Source organism: Ostrea edulis, chromosome 10, assembly GCF_947568905.1.
Source record: "Ostrea edulis chromosome 10, xbOstEdul1.1, whole genome shotgun sequence".
In the NCBI taxonomy this organism is placed as follows: domain Eukaryota; kingdom Metazoa; phylum Mollusca; class Bivalvia; order Ostreida; family Ostreidae; genus Ostrea; species Ostrea edulis.
The window spans coordinates 12,018,500-12,026,153 of NC_079173.1; positions in this window are offsets into that span (position 1 = coordinate 12,018,500).

The window sequence follows — 7,654 nt, forward strand, 5'->3', positions numbered from 1 at the left end:
AAAAAGATAAATAAAACAGAATAGGGAATATATAACTAAGTAGAGCGTCCATACATTCAAGAAGAAGGACACAAGGCATGAGCTGGCAATTAGTCCTCCCCCCCCCCCCCCCCCCCCCCCCCCACTGGCATATGGGAAAAGAGTACCAATTCATTTCCCATAGACCTCAATACTAACCTTTGACCCTCTCACTAATTAACTATATTGATTTTAAACAAATGACCGCAAACATTTCAAAGTTCATTCCAAGTGCTGATAAAAAACGACAAAAATTAATAGGGTCCCGTTGCTTTTATAGGCCATATTTGTACTTTTTTACAACACCTAGCAATCTGCAGTAAATTACACCCTTCATTGTAAGCACACCCCTACCATGGTAATTTCCTCAGGCATTTCTCGATTTTGTGCGATAATTTTTCATCCGGACAATTAATTTAAACCTTTATAATACTTCTTTTAATTCCAAATAATTTTACTCTTGATATTAGCCAATCACGCAACACCTAGACATTTATACCTCCGCTCAATCTTGGATAAATTGCGTTCGGGTTACGCATCCGGGGGTTTGGTACTCTCATTCCATATGTTGATGCATGACGCGGTAGTAATGGGCAGAAGTTTCCCGTAAAAGTTGATAGTTTCTAAATTTGAGAACTTCATCATACGCATCTATCTTTGTTCTTGGAGAGCGACCTAACAGGATAATATAAAGGTCTTCATCGGTGAGAGCACATAGTTCAGCAGATAGTTCGATGCAGAAACTATATTGACTATGTTATTCCACCAGTTGTTAGGGATGCTGAAAGTGGTCACGCAAGAACAGGCAACAAAAAGGTCATTAAATGTTGCGCCACAGAGGCGACAAATATCCATGAAGTCTCGCGGACAATCGGAGAGAAGTTTGCATATGAACTTGCACAAACGGATTGATTAAAGGACACAACGCATGTTTCTAAACTCTTTCATTTTTTTTCAGCAAATGTAATTCTTCTCATGCCTCAAACTACTTTAAATGTGTTTTAAATGATTTTTTTGCGTAGTTTACGAGTTTGAAAGCGATGGAATTAAATCTTGCGATATGCATATTTACTTTCGCTATTTTACACGCCATTATGTGTGACGTCATATGCGCCCACGAGTTTGAAAACATCTATTAGCCATTTCATAAACAGATTAGATTTAATCGACAAAAAAACAACAACAATTGTCACGTTAACTGCTTGCAAATAATACTGCATTAAAATGTTTTGTGCCGTGCTTGGGTGTACTAGTTGCCGGTAGAAAGGAAGGTACGAGAAAAAAGACGTAGATAATTTTTGTTGGACAAGAACTTTACCTTAAAAAAAACCCACCCAGTCACCTTTTCAAAACCGCTTGGACAGAGACCCTGATAAACTGCAAGAAAATGGATATATCGAAGCTAAGCATTGCATAATTCTGTTCTGCTCTTCAAATGCAATACACACTCTGATCAACTGACCTTCACCTTGTAACAACATACGCGGTAGAACTTGTGCTTCCAGTTTCTACCAACTGGTAGATTTACAAAAAATTGAAAGAAACAAAATAATTGAACTTTTAATTATATAAATAATAGAATATTGTATTTCCTAACTTTAAATTGAATTATGAAATTATTTCCTCATTGAACTCGTAACATCTTGAGTGTGTCAGTATAACGCCGTGCTCCCACTTCCTAACGACGTGCAGATCACAATTCAAAAATAGATTGCTTTATCAAAATAAAATAATGTGATTTCCACTTTAAATTTGATTATTTTTAATTAATTATTGATAATTGATTATTTGATACTGAAATAATTCTTATGAATAGAGTCTAAATAAATAGTTCCAGTGTGTTGACTCTTAAACTTATGCTCAGATAGAACCGCTACATCACAGTTTGTATTAGCTAACAAAGATGAGAGGCACAAGGCTGAAGACATTGCACCTCTGACGTTCCAAGCTAAAATACGTACCATAATCACTAGAACTAGAAAAAGGATCAGCGATATTAGCCTCATTATGGCTGAAATGAAAAAACCCTTTTATTATTTGCTAAACCTGGTTAGAGTCAATACTTGTCCACCCCGTTAAAGACTTCCGTTTCCCAATCTTCTGTTCATTTGAACAAACTTGAAAGCCCTTCACCCAAGAATGCTTTGTGCCAAGTTTGGTTGAATTTGACCCAGTGGTTCTGGAGGAGAAGATGAAAATGTGAAAAGTTTACAATGACGCCACAGCCGCCGCCAGACAAATTTTGATCAGAAAAGCTCACTTGCGCCTTCAGCTCAGGTGAGCTAAAATTATGTTAAAATGGACTGTTTTTCGCGGGAGCTGTCAGTAGTTCCAGTTGATCAGTGACGTTAAACATGTTGTTATACGTCACTATATACGTACTATGGCGGAAAACATCATACATCCGAGGTTAGATGGAGTCGACCGAGGTGATCCGGGTGGCGAACATCCCTCCTTAGCGAGAAAGTAAACATTACCATAAACAGGTGTTTTGGTGTCATGATTGAAAATAAAGGCAAATTCTGTGCAATGTTGAATAAGTGCGACACACATTCAACATGACACACATTGTCTCTATAAAATTGATAACACAGTCAAGAAATTCCAAATCAACTTGTTGCGTATGAGGGAAGGAGGCTGAATTCCGATGGGCAATAGGCCAGGCCTACACATCGTGGGTGTTTTTGTTTTGATTTATATATATTTGCATAAGTATCGGACATTTTATCACCTTTTTTTCCACGTGAAACACGGAGAGATGTATTTCTCGGGTGTTTTTCTCTCGCTAAAGAGGGATAATCGCGTTTTCCCAAGAATACCTCGTTAAGGGGGAAATCTTCCCAAACTGTTGAACTTACTTAACACCGGAAGCAACAATGATATCTTTCCACTTCTTGGGATCATAAAACTCGGCACGGAATTGTTTAGCGAAATCTGCATACGTCCAATTCGGTGGATAAAATTTTTTCATGAATGCTACCACGTTTGCTTGTGGCTGTCCTTTCCAGAACCACCAGAACCACTCACTGGTACAAGAGGGCACGGTGTAAACTCCCCAGTTAATGAACATGCCCACTTTGGCATCGTCGTACCAACCAGGAATTGGACGAGAGTCGATACTCTCCCATGTGGGTTTATATTTCTGACAGTCTGAACTCGTAGTAAATAATAATACAACAAAGAAAACGAAAGCCTGTACTGAAGACATTATATCACTGTAAACACAGTGGAAGCAATAAAACCCCGTATGGTTGAACGTATACTTTCCGGAAATAAAAACACTTTAGTTTGTTGTGTTTTTGTTGTTGTTTTTTTTTTTTTAATCCAAAACTTACATTTATTTGTTTATTTGCGTCATTTTGTGATTTTTAAAGATGACATAACATTCAATTTTAAAAATTGGAACTAATTATTCTATTGTTACACAGCTATAGATATGTAACCGGTTAATGAACCAGTAATGAGCCTCTCTGTACCTCGTGACTGTCCCCCGATTAATATTCGGGGTGTCTCTTCTTTTTTTTACGAGCGGTAAATGTAGTACCCTCGAAAGCCGACACGCCAAAATGTTTCCGTAGGATGACATCAGATTTTGTGATTATTCGAACCGAACAAGAGTTGCCATTTGCCTAAAAGCGGTAATTGATACGGTTTTTCTTCCTCTTTTTTTTTCTCTCCCGAAACCCAAACATACATGTAGTGGGAACTTCGATCAATATTTTTTTCTCCACAGGATCAGCAAATCTGATGTTTTTGCACAGTTCTTATGTAGATAAAGAGAAATTTCTGTTATATTTAGATCATTGCTTCCTTTCACTGATCAGATATTGAGTTGTAATGGTGTGCGTTGGTCTTAACTATCATAATTTAAGAGTCTTCATTGTCGAATCCCATGACCAAATCATTGTTGTTCTATAGACATTTTTTCTTTCTTGTTTTGTTATACTTTCTTAAATATTTTAACCCATGCTATCATGCCTCGTAGATATTTAAATTTTTACACCGTTTTGCTTTGTCTCCATGATCATATCCTTACTACACACTACATGAAAGAATTATTTGTTGCATAATAAGCTTAAAAGACATCCCGAAACGGAATAGTGTGGCCTGAATCTAATCTGCTTGTTTCTATTTCGAGATTTGATCAATTAAACACTCTAAGTTAAAGGTTTATGGGGGTCATCCATTATTTCCCAGCATGCATCTATGCTCTGACGTAGATGAGACACATTGCTGTTGACTGGGTCACTGTTATACAGCAGAAGCTTATGGATTCATATTAGAATTGATGGATAAGGTTTTGGAGCAAAAAGAATTTAAATCAAATTTAATTACACTTCATTAAGAAAAAAGAAAACATTCCCACAAAATATCTCCAGCTCCTCCAACTTCTGAACTTACTCAGAAGCACTGTTTATTTCAAGATTCCAAATCAATTAATTTCATTCAATTTTAAAATATTTGGGGATAATTAAGGTACATGACTGTGTCATAAAAGTACTGCAATGTAGGCGTGTAATTTATATATTTTATAATGATTGATGTACATGAACTACAGATCAATTTGGAGATGCAATTTACAATTATATGATTTATTTACATTTTTAAAAAACGTTTATTTTAGAATCTGTATCAGAGTCTGAGGTTTCAAGAAATCCTTCACAATTGCAATGTTCTATAGGAAATGCTCCCTTAATTCATGTCACAACAAATAAGGGTAAAACTACTCTGACCCCCCCCCCCCCCACCCCCCCCCCCCCACCCCCGGGATCCGGGTTAGAATAAGTTCTCAGTACCCCTTGTCGTAAGAAGTGACTAAATGGGGCGGTCCTTCGGATGAGACCGCTAAAACCGAGAACCCGTGTCTCTGCAGGTGTGGCACAATAAAGATCCCTCCTTGCTCAAAGACCGTAAGCACCGAGCATAGGCCTCCGCCGCCAATGGTGAAGTCTCCATATGAATTCTCGAGCGGGACGTTAAACAATATACAACGAACCAAGCCTTCGAGAATTTTTCGCTTATAATAAGACATCGCTATATCAAGGTCATCTGAAATTTGTTTGGCATCATCAAAGCATGACTCGAATTCAACATCAACCTCTCTACGACCTCTCTACGAGTTTGTTTGATCCACAATTAATTTGCTTGCAGTGGAAATGTCATCTCTTTTCTGAAGTTAAGAATCAGAGGTTGTATTGGATCGAGGACATACCTTTCAAAAACAAAGGTTATCAACACAGAGTAGGATGTCATCGAAGCGAAAAGCCCCTGTGCGGTCATTTTAGTTTGCCTGTCCCAAGACCAGTATTCACTGGTATTTTCATCAAGGTTTTAATTGAGTATGTGCTGCAAACATCTGACGACGTGTTTGTACATATATTAAGAGGTATGATGATTAACCCACCTAGTCTTATAGATTCCAACTAGTTTCCTTTGTGAAACTACTTAGACTCATCATTTTCTATAATAGTCTTAATTAAGAAACCCTTACCGTTAAAGACCCAATTTTAAGTTGACACCCCCAAATTGTAAGCTGCCTGCCAATCAAACATTTAACAATAGATCTCAGGTGGAGTGACATCTGCAGACACTGTGGTCTGGGGCTACCCCAGAGAGGTGTTTTGATAACAATAACAGCCAGTATCTACAGTCATTCTTTAGATCTTGAGGAAGCCCAGTATACCTGAGTTTTGATAGCAATGACCTGTCCACATCTGCTATTTTCTTGTAATTCAATTGTTTTTAAAAAGGCCCCTGAACAATGCAATTTCAATATAATTGTAAGTTTCCCCCTCTATATACCTGTACATGTATTATAAATTACACAATCAGAAATCAAACAATAATTTGCACAATAAGTTTTAAAACTTGTAACCTATTGAAATAATTTATGTCATCAATTTATGATACCTCTATATTTATAACAGAAATTATTCATTGAGTCAATGACAGAGAGAGAGAGAAAGAGGGGTGGGTGTAGAATGTGTGTCAGCTACCCTTAGGAATACAACCATTATTCAAACACTATGACCTGGCGAAATCAGCATGTATAACGTTTAATCCAACGGAGAGGTTTTTGGTTACCTGAATTTACTCAGGTGACCTATTGCAATTTACGCCTCGGTTGACAATAGTTTTCTCGGGGTGGAAATCTTCAATGTTACGCTCAACTACATGCAATATTTATATACTGTTGAGTAAATGCTGTTATATATTGGAGGATTTGATGTGTTTGCTGCTTCGAAAAAAGGTATCAAAGAACAAAATTCCTTAGATTTGATAGAGTTTCATTCTGAATGAACTTAAGGAAATATCGTGGTACAGTTGTACAAGTGAGGTATTGGACATATCATACAAGTGGGTGACAACCATTTACTACAACCATTGTCGAAAACGAGGATGACACTACCTGCAGGACAGTGGACTGGAGATCTTCAACTTGGGGATAGACTGGGATCTTCCAGCGAACAATACATCTTGAGGTAGGGTCAAACCCAAGTCAGAGATTGAGGTTAGAACATGTAGATTGTACATTGTTTAACGTCCCTCTCGAGAATCGTTGGGACAAAGGAGACATAAAATGTGAATTTCAGGAATCATGCACCCATGAGTAAATAGGGGCGGAGCAAAAACTGCCAAACATTGACCGTTTTCTTCTCTACAACCGCAAATGTGTAAGGAAAGCTAAATGCATTGTGATGTAGAGCAGGAAGACCTCTACCGAAAATGTAAATTTCATGATCCCCGAGGTAAAAGTTCTGACCCCAGAGCGGGGCCAAATATGGTATATAGTGTTTATTTGTAAAACACTTTAATAACGTCGTCTTTAGTGCTATTGATACTAAATTGAAATTAAATGTATATTTATAAATAACAGGTAGTCCTTTCCCAAAATTGTAAATTTGATGATCCCAGGGGTAGGGGTTTTGGTAACAGGGTGGGGCCAAAATGATCAGTTATTAATGTGTGGAAAATAGAACTGTTTTAACGTCTTCTTGATAACTACTATTCCAATTCCTTTCAAATTTGTTACGAAGTATCTTTCGGACAAGGAGGACATAAATTGTAAATTTAAAGATTTCTGTATCCCTGGGGCCTTCAGGGCGTGGCAAAAACTGTCATAAAATCAACCAATTTTCGAAAATCTTCCTCTCTACAACTACATATCTTTAAGAAAAACTAAATGCATAGTGAAATAAAGCAGGGCGGCCTCTGACAAAATTGTAATTTCATGTTCCTTGGGGTAGTGGTTCTGACTCCAGGGCAGGGCCAAACTTGGTATATATAGTGTACATGTGCAAAGCATGTAAATGATGTCTGCTTTAATGCTATGATACTAAATTGAAACTAAATGGATATTTAGAAGGAGTAAGTAGTCCTTGTAAATTTAATGATCTTAGGGAGTAAAGAGTTTGGTTTCAGAGTGGAGCCAAAATTATCATAAGTGATTATTGTCTTAATCATTAAAAAGACTTCTTTAAGTTTATTGATACAGTATAAAAACTAAATGCATACTTAGTAAAAGCAGAAAAGGATGTACAAAAAATGGCGAATCTTGGAACCCCAGGCTTTTGACTTTGGGGTGGGTCTAAATTAGTAAGATTGTTTAATGTTAATACATGTATTAGAGTATGTA